The following is a 12,120-nucleotide window of genomic DNA, read 5'->3' as shown; positions in this document are numbered from 1 at the left end:
TGGCCACTTTAAAATGCATGTATTACCTCACAAACTAAGAGTTCTCGAAACAGAATTATACCAGCCACCTATATAATCCATGCATGGAGCAAGTTGTATGAATTAATTCTGTATGACAAAGACAATTTTGATTTTCCCATAATGTGAAGGGTGTACAGACACAGATACAGAATGCCTGAAGTCCTGGAAGCTAATTAGTGTTTTTAATCACAAGATCTTAGCTGATCAAGGCAAAGTAACTGAAACAAAGATTAACTGATGTGATTCATAACTTGTAGGGTATTAACTATAGCAACATGTATGACACAAGATCACTTGTGCAAACAAGCTATAAATGTGTGGAAACAAGTATTTTATACAAACCAGATTACTGGAATAAATGAAGTGAGTGAATTTACAAGATGGATTATATAAACAAGATGTTACCAGGACATTAACTTGTTCAAACAAGATAAGTTGTCCACACAAGACAGCAACTTGTGTGATTTTTATCCATAGAAGTGAGTCTCTTTCATCACATTAGATCTGCTGACTGCAGAGATCATACTATACTCATATGGTATCATGAAGCCTTGTGCAGGATGGACACTGACAAGCCCAAGATTAAAACCCCACTCGAACAACATAAGGCTTTCCTTTCTCCTCTGCTGCCATTCCTTATGCTGCTGAGTGAAATATCTTAAGAGACTGTTATGTTGTCACCTGGGTCCTTGCTGTTTTTGACAATACACACTTTTACATTTTTGTGCCCAATTTGGGGTTTGTTTTCTTATTTATACGAGTTAATTGCCCAAACTTAGGTGATTTGAATACTATTAAGTTCCTAGCAGTTATAAATTTTATAGCAGAAAATATTTCAGCTGGGCTACTTAAAAGATAATCAGCAGACATCAGATTGTTGTTTCGGTAGCAGAGAATCAGTTTCTTGTCCAAAACTACCACTACGCATTTCTAACATTTATACAGAGAAAATGCAAACCAACACTGACTTGATAGTTGAAAAATAGCAACAGGGTGGATTTGATCGGAATATAAATCCACCAGAGCACAAGAAATTGTTTTTTAAAATGGATGCATGGGTGGCCACTGCTCCAAATAAGCGACCTATAGCCACGCCTTTTGGGAACACATTACAGATAACTGCCAACTGATCAGTCCTGTTTTCTCCCCCAGATATGCAGTGTTCATTTCTACCTTTTTATACTTGTAAAAAGTATGGTGGGTGAAGACCTCCTTCGTAGCAACATGTGTGATCTGCCTTGTGTAATTTTCACTTAGTGTCAAATGTACTTTGAATATTTTTAAAAAATACACAGATGCTTTTCTCTGTAGGCAGCATGTTTGTTTTTAGTATTGAATGTGCCAAAGAGTGGTGTCACATTCCCAGCATATCAATGACTGACATCAAATATTGTATTGAATGTTTTTTCTCTGTGTTTCCAGATGGAGCCAATAAAGAAAAACAAAATTTGACTTCATAAAAGGACCAATAAGTGTTTTTATTGTGGAAGTGGGAACAATGTTTAAATCCACTCTTTTGCCATTGGTTTGTTAATATGAGTTTAAAAATTTGGAACTTGAAACACATAAAAATCAGCAGGGTAATCACCAACCATTATCTTTACAGCAGTCTCCCTCTCAGATTGATTGATTTGATTCAGCTTACCACCAGGTGATGATTTTCTGGTACAAAGTACTTATGAACACTGCATTACTGTCCACTAGCACATATGTTCAATAATAACTCATCTTCAGATCAGGCAGATTTCACCATCCCTGCACATGTGGGTACTGACTGGCTTTGGTGCTAAATTTGGATTTGTTTGTGGACAAACAATAATTCTCCTTAATACGTCTATGAAATAATCAACATGTCCTAAATAAGTTTATGACAGTCTGGATTCTGCAGTGGTCCCTAGGGACAAAGCACATACTACTTGCTATTTCCAGACCTGTTACTTCTGGCTTCTGGAGCCATCGAGCTCAGGGTCTGTTAGCGGTCCAAGGGCAGCTCCGGAGCAGCCCGGAGAATTAGCCTGGGTGACGGTCCGACGGAAACGTACTCCTAAGCAGAAGCCCAGGCTCATCACCTGCCTGTTCACGTTTCTAATAGATTTTCTCTACACATTCACACGTCACACGCTTGTTATTACACACATGTTCTGCTTTATTGAAGAACTACATGTTTACCTTTAATTCTTTTATGTTCCAGGCTCACCATGCCTCCTAGTATAGGGTATAGGATCCAGGATGCAGAGGACCACAGTAGCTACGGTTGTTTTTCACACACATTTTTAAACACACTTGTTCTTTTATTTATTCTGAATTACGTCACTTCTTCGAATCCAAACAGTTCTCAAACAGCACAATTCTTCTACCTCTTTTGTCGACCAAAGACTTCTGTGGCTTCATTAAGAATGCAAGCCAAAATAACTTGGAAAAACGGAATAATAATTTTTTCTCAATTACATAGTTCCTGTGATCGTTGAGACCCGAAATCGTAATCAAAATCAATATTCAATTAATCGCACAGCCCTACGCAGGCGCACATTAACACAGCTCAGATACCCGCTTACAGTCGTCCCCCCTCACAAAATGAAATGTCCCCATTTCACTATCACTAAAATAACAGTAATGACAAAGAACAACAAACAAAACAAAATACATAGTATATTATCAAAACAATGTAACATAGTTAAACAACACACCAGCAGGTACATATTAACTCATCACATAGTCAGCATAATGCAGAGGTGGTCTTGTATGACCACAAAACAGGAGACCCAAAGTGGAATATTTATACATACAGGGGTACTCAAAGAACTAGACCCTGCATCGACATTATGCTCTGAGGGCATATAGGAAGGGGTAGCACCTGTAGGAACACCCAGCGAAAGAGAAGGATTTGATGGCTCAGAGGACGGTGAACCCATGGTAGCAGTCCGTAATGCGCCAGCCAATGGCAATGGTAAACTGTAATGGCGCAGCCTGTCGTAGTGCACAGTTTGGAGGAGAGCTTCTATCCCAAATGGGCTACTAATTACATATATAACACCAATTAAGCCATCCCTATCCAGCCTCTGTTGCACCTCATAGGGCCCTTTCCAGCATGGAGCCAGTTATACCCTCAGTCAGGTCGGTCCCCAATCTCGTAAGGGCAATGTCTTTGTCTACTGTCATAAAAAGTCCTCTCTTTGTCACTTGCAGTCACACTATTGTCCCTAGCCTGCCAGATTGCTGTCTCCAGTCATCTGCGGAGGGAGAGAACAAAGTCATGAAGGGAGTCATGTCCAGGGCTGCTCTGCAACCTCGGGCCCAGCAATACGTCCACCGGAATACACGCCTCCCTACTATGGGTGAGTAAGTAAGGTGTGAGACCTGTGCTGGAGTGCACGCTGGTGTTGTAGGCAAATGGAACCTGCGACAGGAAATAATCCCACTCACCCTCACATGCCAGCAGTCTTAGCAAGCTGCCCAATGAGTGTTCTATTACACCTCTCCACCATGCCATCAGACTTGGGATTGTAGGGTGTGGTGTGTGTTTTCTCTACACTCAACATTCTGCACAACTTTCTCACAACTTCAGACTCAAACTGCCTCCCCATGTCCGTATGGAGTATCTCCATCACACCATGCTCGAGGATGTAACTGTTAAAGAGACACTTGGCCACTGTGATAGCTCTCTGGTCAGCAATAGTGTAGCAGACCTAAAGCAGAATTATGTTCACATTCCAAGACTTGTACCCTTTTCGGAATTTATGGTTCTAAAACTTTTAGTGACCTACTGTGGTAAACAACAGGAAGTGGTACAGCTGTCAAGAGTCCAGAGACCACATACAGCAGACCACTGGCTCTTACTGAGAGAACCCTCCTGACAAAGAAATTCCCCTGCTTACACCCGACCAAAAATACCTTAAAACTACTCCCTTTCAGGCAAGACCTGAAACCTCTGCAATGACTTATGAAGTGTTCTTGTAATATTTCTGCTGTAATTGCTAAGTACTGTATGTAACATATGTGACCAGAGTTATACAGAGCATCACTGTCAGAATACAGTGTGATATAGAAGCTGTGATATTGTTTATCTGTCATTCATGCTTGTGGTTAACCCCCAGGGGTTGACAAACACGCCAGCACATTTTATAGCATCTTCTCCTGATAGCAGCAAAACAAACTTAAATTACTCTGCGAGGTAATTGTGTACACGCTCCTGAGAAATGGCATAAAACTTCAAAGCTTTATCACAGAATGTACTCACTTTTTCTGCATGTTTGGATGATGGCACGCTACGCGGGTGAAGAATGGTATGGTTTGTATGGTTCCAGACAGCGAACCAGACAGGAAAAACGTGATTCGGATGACGGACGTTTACATCTGCATTGCATTGCACTAATTCCCTCTCAGCCACATTCCTGACTGAAAGGTTCATTAGGCAGCTCATTATATGAGTCTTTGTCTTCTAAGGTAAATCACCTGATTAATCATGATCAGGCACACCGCCTTGCATATGTCTTTTCTACTATAAAAAGTGTCCTAGAAAATTTAAATTATTTTAAATCAGTGTATTGTTTTCTGTGAATGAAAGAGAAAAAAAGAAAAGTGAAAGTGACTTATATGGCCAAGTATGGTGACCCATACTCGGAATTTGTGCTCTGCATTTAACCCACCCAAGTGCACACACACAGCAGTGGGCAGCCAGTGCTGCGGTACCCGAGGAACAATTGGGGGTCCGGTGCCTTGCTCAAGGGTCTCACCTCAGTCATGGTATTGAAGGTGGACAGGGCGCTGGCTATTCACTCCGTGCCACCAATAATTCCTGCTGAACCTGAGACTCGACCTGCAATTTTCAGGTTACAAGTCTGACTCCCTACGCCACGACTGCTGAGTGAACAAGATTATTTTCACATCATTTTGAAGCAAACACTCTAGACTACAAGCTGCAGTTCTCAAAAGTCTTGTGAACCAATGTTCTGTATGTGTTTTATGGTCTTATTTGAGTGACTTTAAATTTTTTGTTTTTCACTAACCATGCATAATTCTGTTTTTTAAACAACACAATCATGTATAAACATGCTGCTCACATATTATTGTAGCCCATTTTGTGCTGATTACAGTGTTATCAGACTTTAGCCATTAATATGTTATATTATATAAACTCTATATTCTTCAATTCAATTCAATTCAATTTTATTTGTATAGCGCCAAATCACAATACAAATCATCTCAAGGCACTTTACAAAAACTAAAACTAAAAACCCAACAATTCCTTTATGAGCAAGCACTTGGTGACAGTGGAGAGGAAAAACTCCCTTTAATGGAAGAAAAAACCTCCAGCAGAACCGGGCTCAGTTTGGGCGGCCATCTGCCTCGACCGGTTGGGGTGAGTGGATAGAGCAGAGAGAAAAGAACAGCAACAATAAACAACAAATAGACACTGCAGGTTGGTGGGGCCAGTAACTGCACATCAGCAATATACAGCTCCAGGACCAGGGACACCTGCAGAAGGTACAGAGAGAACAGAGAGAGAGAGGGAGAGAGCACAAACTAGGGGAGAGAGAGAGCACAAGGTTAGTGACATTCAATGGTGAAATATACATGAGGTGGGAGGAGAGGAAGAGAGGGGAGGGGAAGGGGGGGGTTAGGGTAGGGAGCTCAGTGCACCGATGGTCCTCTGGCAGTCTAGGCCTATAGCAGCATAACTAAGGGATGGTTCAGGGTTGCCTGAAGCCAGCCCTAACTATACGCTTTGTCAAAGAGGAAGGTTTTAAGTCTAGCCTTAAAAGTATAGAGAGTGTCTGCCTCCTGAACCCAGGCTGAGAGCTGGTTCCACAGGAGAGGAGCTTGATAGCTAAAGGCTCTGCCTCCCATTCTGCTTTTGGAAACTCTGGGAACCACAAGTAGACCTGCACTCTGAGAGCGAAGTGGTCGATTGGGATAATATGGTACTATGAAGTCTTTAAGGTATGAAGGAGCTTGATTATGAAGGGATATGTATGTGAGAAGAAGGATTTTAAATTCTATTCTATATTTTACAGGGAGCCAATGAAGAGAAGCCAATATAGGAGAAATATGATCTCTCTTGCTAGTTCCTGTCAGGACTCTGGCTGCAGCATTCTGGATTAACTGGAGGCTTTTTATGGAGATATTGGGACATCCAGATAGCAATGAGTTACAGTAATCTAGCCTTGAGGTAACAAATGCATGGACTAGTTTTTCTGCATCATTTTGAGACAGGATGTTCCTAATTTTGAAAATGTTGCGCAGGTGAAAGAATGCAGTTCTACAGATTTGTTTTATGTGTGAGTTAAAGGACATGTCCTGGTCAAAAATAATTCCAAGGTTTTTTACAGTAGTGCTAGAGGCCAGGGTTATGCCATCTAGAGTAGCTATTATTTGAGAAAAGTTATTTCTGAGATTTTTTGGCCCAAATATAATGACTTCTGTTTTCTCCGAGTTTAAAAGTAAAAAGTTACTGGTCATCCAGGCCTTTATGTCAGTTAGACAGGCTTGAAGTCTGGTTAACTGGTTTGTGTTAACAGGTTTAATAGATAGATATAACTGAGTGTCATCTGCATAGCAGTGGTAATTAATAGAGTGCTTCCTAATGACATATCCTAAAGGAAGCATGTACAGGGTGAACAGAATCGGTCCTAGCACAGAGCCTTGTGGAACTCCATAACTAACTTTTGTTCGTGTGGAAGGTTCATCATGGACATGAACAAACTGGAATCTGTCCGATAAATAGGATTGGAACCACTTTAACGCTGTTCCTCTGATAACCAGTCGCATGCTCCACAAGTCCAATAAAGATGAGTTCATTAATGGCAGGGTGCCTTTAAGCAGTCTAGTCGGGATGGGGTCTAAGAGACACGTTGATGATTTCGATGAAGCAACTACTGATGTAAATTCAGAGAGATCTATGGGAGAGAAGCAGTCTAAACATAACTGAGGTCCTACAGATGATTCAAGAGCTACTGTAGTAGAAGATTCATTTATTACAGGTATAGGAAGCATCTGCTGAATTTTATCTCTAATAGTTGTGATTTTATTTGTAAAGAAACTCATAAATTCATCACTGCTGAGAGCTAAGGGAACACTGGGCTCAACAGAGCTGTGACTTTTTGTCAGCCTGGCTACAGTGCTGAAAAGAAACCTGGGATTGTTCTTATTTTCCTCTATTAGTGATGAATAGTATGCAGTTCTGGCTTTACGGAGAGCTTTTTTATATGTTAGTACACTGTTTTTCCAGGCTAGAAAAATTTCCTCTAAGTTTGTGGAACGCCACTTCCTTTCCAGCCTTCGTGATGCCTGCTTTAAGGTACGAATATGTAAATTATACCATGGGGCTAGTCTTCTCTGATTCACTAACTTCTTTTTCAGAGGGGCTACAGAATCAAGCGTTTCACGCAGTGAGGTTACAGCGCTGTCAACAACATGATCAATTTGGTAGGGAGTGGGATTGAAGCAACTGCCCTCCACTATGTTTATACTTGGCATAGATGTAAATAAAGATGGAATCATTTTCTTAAATTTATTAACAGCGTTGTCAGATAAACATCTGCTGTAGTGGAATTTTCTTCCAAACGCTGCATGATCCATCATTTTAAATTCGAAAGTTATTAAAGAATGATCTGACAAAACAGGATTTGGGGGAAAAACTATTAGATGTTCAATTTCGATGCCATAGGTCAGAACAAGATCAAGGGTGTGATTGAAACAGTGGGTGGGTTTATTAACATTTTGAATGAAACCAATTGAATCTAATATAGAATTAAATGCAATGCTGAGGCCGTTATTTTCAACATCTACATGAATGTTAAAATCTCCCACTATAATGACTTTATCTGATCTAAGCACTAAATCAGACAGGAAGTCAGGGAATTCAGTTAAAAACTCTGAGTAAGGGACAGGTGGACGGTACACAATGACAAGTAGAACTGGTTTTTATGTTTTCCAGTTTGGATGTGAGAGACTAAGAGTGAGGCTCTCAAATGAGTTATAACTGTTCTGAGGATGAAAGTTTAATAATAAGTTTGAGTGGAAGATTGCAGCTACTCCTCCACCTCGACCTGTGCTTCGAGGAACATGATAATTTTTATGACTGAGGGGGGTTGATTCATTCAGACTGACATATTCATCCTGCTGTAACCAGGTTTCAGTTAGATAAAGTAGGTCAATTTGGTGATCAGTTATCAAATCATTTACTAACAAAGATTTAGATGAAAGGGACCTGATATTTAATAATCCACATTTGACAGTTCTGTTTTTCTGTTCAATAAGAGGAGTGGTCTTAATTTTTATTAAGTTTTTATGAATAACTCCTCTTCTGTTAACTTCTGATTTATATGTTCGAGGGGCAGACACAGTCTCTATGTGGTTTGAGGGGGGCGGCGGCTCTAAGGAAACTGCAGAGAAGCGTTTTAGACTGAGTCTCTGCATCCCGGTCCCCACCCTGGATTGTCAGGCTTTAGGTTGGCTAATAAACTCGGCCAAATTTCTAGAGATGAGAGCTGCACCATTCAAAGTGGGATAGATGCCGTCTCTCGCTACCAGACCGGGTTTTCCCCAGAAAGTGGCCCAATTGTCTATGAAGCCCACATCGTTTGCTGGACACCACCTAGACAGCCAGCGACGGAACGACGACATGCGGCTAAACATGTCATCGCTGGTCAGATTGGGGAGGGGTCCAGAGAAAACTACGGAGTCCGACATTAATTTAGCAAAGTTACACACCGACTCAACATTAATTTTAGTGACCTCCGATTGGCGTAATCGGGTGTCATTGCTGCCGACGTGAATAACAATTTTCCCATATTTACGATTAGCCTTAGCCAGCAGCTTCAGATTTGACTCGATGTCGCCCGCTCTGGCCCCAGGAAACATTTGACTATGGTCGCTGGTGTCTCTAGCTTCATGTTTCTGACTATGGAATCGCCAATTATCAGAGTCGGTTTCTCAGCGGGTCTGTCGCTGAGCGGGGAAAATCTATTAGAAACATGAACAGGCAGGTGATGAGCCGTGGGCTTCTGCTTAGGAGTATGTTTCCGTCGGACCGTCGCCCAGGCTAATTCTCCGGGCTGCTCCGGAGCTGCCCTTGGACCGCTAACAGACCCTGAGCTCGGTGGCTCCACACCAGCTAACGGGGCTAGGCTAGCTGGCTTTTGTTCGAAGGTGCGGAGCCGCGCTTCCAAATCAGTGATCCTCGCCTCCGAGGCTAACAGAACCTTACACTTATTACAGGTATCATTATCGCTAAAGGAGGCAGAGGAATAACTAAACATGTGGCACACTGAGCAAGAAAGAGAGAGAGAGGGAGAGGCCATGTTAGCTAAGCTAACTAGCTAGCTACGCTAACCGGTAGGCTAACGAGCGCTAAGTCAGGAAATAGCAATAAATACCGGTCAAAATAGAAAGGTACTTGACTAGTACCGGAATGTAGCAGTTAATGAATTGTTTAGAGGTTAGTTAGTTTTTAGGTGTGTTAAACTATAGCTAGTCTGTTGCTAATCTGTAGACGAACTATGCAACACACACAACACGATACGCTTGCAAGACAAAGTGATTCGCTTACCCGGAGAGCAACACCAACAGGGGGCGATACCAGTCAGTCAATGGATTGGAATATCTATACTTGAGACCAAGGAATAAGTGTCTGGGGAAACAGTCTCACTTAGACTCTTTGCTGCTAGTAGCTGGTGATATTCTCCTTCAATTTGAATATTCCACAAGTGATCCGGAATCCTGAATCTCAGGCTCAGAATACCAAAGTTCTTCCAATAGGGTAGAATCTAATATTAATCCTTGTACTTGTCTTTTTAGGTTTGAGAGAGCAAGAGGTCAGAATACCAATGGCTCTGGCATGAGGCGACCTGGAATACAGACAGGCTTGGATCCAGGAAACAAGGTCAGGAGAGCAGGCATAAATTAATCAAGTTAGCAGGTCTCTTACTCGGATGGCTGGAGAGCGATCATGTACGATGAACCACAATCTGGCAAAGATGTGTGGCTGTTGAACTCTTTAAGTAGTGGCAGTCACAGGCGAACTCAATTATCTTGATTATGTTAAGCTGTAGGAGTTACCTGCATCGTTTCTGGAAAGTCCTTCACAATAAAGGCATGAAACTGGCACTCTGATTTCGAGTTCCTAACAGCTAGAGAAGGCTGAGCCTGTGAGACTTGCTGAGGAGAGGGTCAAAGGCTAGATTGTGGATCAGGTCCTGGCTGTGAATAACCCTGAAATCAGCTGGCAAGGCGAGACCCAAAACAAGGAGATTCTTAGTCATCCACCAAACTCGGGTCCAAGGCAGGCAAGTTGGAGGCAGACTGACTGAGGGGCAGGCTGTAACTTTAGCTGGGGCCTAGCAGGCTGAGTCATAGGCAAACATCAAGTAGGCCCAAGGCTAGCAGAGTGGGAAGCAGCTTCGAGGTATAGTAAACTGATCAGAACCCTACAAGAAAAATCCACCTGGGAAAAAGTAATATGGGCATATAATCCAACTTAGCACAAACAATGCCCTGGGAAATATAGTAATAATATAATAGTATTTGGCAAAGAGGCAGGATGCTGGAAAGGTATTTATTATGAACCAGAGTAGAAAACACAATGAATAGGGCAAACCACACAGAAGTTAGTGAACACAAAAAATAGGGTGACTAGGGTAAACAGGAACAGGGTGGCCACGGCGACAGTGAAAGACATTTATACGAGACAACAAAAAACAAGACAACCATGGGGAACAAAACACAGGGTCATGCCAGAGACAAAGAACTAACCTGAGACACACATTTAATGTTCCAAACAAGGACACAAAAATAGAGTCCAAATTATTGTAGGTGAACAAAGAGCAACAGCTAAACTGGTCACTGAGAAGTAGGAAATAGCAGGTGTATATGCAAATTCCAGGCAATCAAAGTTGAATTTGAATGGTTTAAATATGCTAAGCAGTGTAGAAAGAGTTACAGAAAAATGTGTCATAATAATGATATTAATAATATTGAAGATTTTCTTAACCTAAGAGGAACATATCATAGGAATGCCTACTTGCACTGCAATCCCACCAAATATTGCCTGTTCTTCTAGTTTTTTGTTATTGAATTAGAAAATGATATTGTATTTGTGAAGATTTGTCAAGAGCTTTTTGAGTTCAATGCCTACAATCTTTGTTCATTTATTAATGAGTTAGTATACCCTTATTTCACTCTTTTCTACACCACGTGTATAAAACACAACAATTTATAATAAAGTCTATACATTTATGCATTATGAATGCAGCCCTGCAACAAATTGTTATTATGCTCTTATGTCATGAATAAGGTTTAGAATGAGAATGTGTGGTTGTTCAATATCCTCCTGTATTGATGGCCCAACGAGGCTTTCGTGAAGCACTGAGGCTTCAGAACAAACTGTATCACAGAAGATTCATTACTCGAAGCCTCATTGAACACAGTCTTCAATGGTGTCACCTGCTGGCAAAAGTATCGAAGTGCAGCCAAATCATAAACGCGTCGTTGCCGTACATTAGAGTGCAAATATTACTGACATTCTGCTGAATTCAATGAGGATTATTGGATTTGTTTATACTATTTTTATTAGGATGTTTTCAGTAGACAATAGATAGATAGATAGATAGATAGATAGATAGATAGATAGATAGATAGATAGATAGATAGATAGATAGAAAAAAACCGAGGCCTCCTTATTTGTCAATGATCACGTGACCGATAGGCGCTTCGATATCAAGCATCAATGTTAGTACCTGACACACGCTTCGGATCCTCGGGGTCATACGTAACGTCGTTATGGCTACGGTACGGTATTACAGCACTACATTAAATTGGATGCTAGGAGCACCTTTACAACATTTAATTTAGACATTTTCCCAAACAGATGTGCAGCTATTTAAAGTGATATTATCATCCGACTTACATCAGGATTGATGAGTCGTCTGATATTTATTATTTGTATGACGATGTGCGTATAAACCACAAAAACACTCGTCTCCGGCGTTACCGGGGTTTGGTTTGATAGTTTGTCGCTAAGGAACGTTAGGACGTCCCCTCTGGCCCAGTCATTGTTGGAGAAGGGTGTCACGTGCTTTAAACGTACCAATCACAGGAAAC

Source organism: Mastacembelus armatus, chromosome 12, assembly GCF_900324485.2.
Source record: "Mastacembelus armatus chromosome 12, fMasArm1.2, whole genome shotgun sequence".
NCBI classification, from domain to species: Eukaryota; Metazoa; Chordata; class Actinopteri; order Synbranchiformes; family Mastacembelidae; genus Mastacembelus; species Mastacembelus armatus.
The sequence above is the reverse complement of the archived record's forward strand: the minus strand, read 5'-3'. Positions refer to the sequence as shown.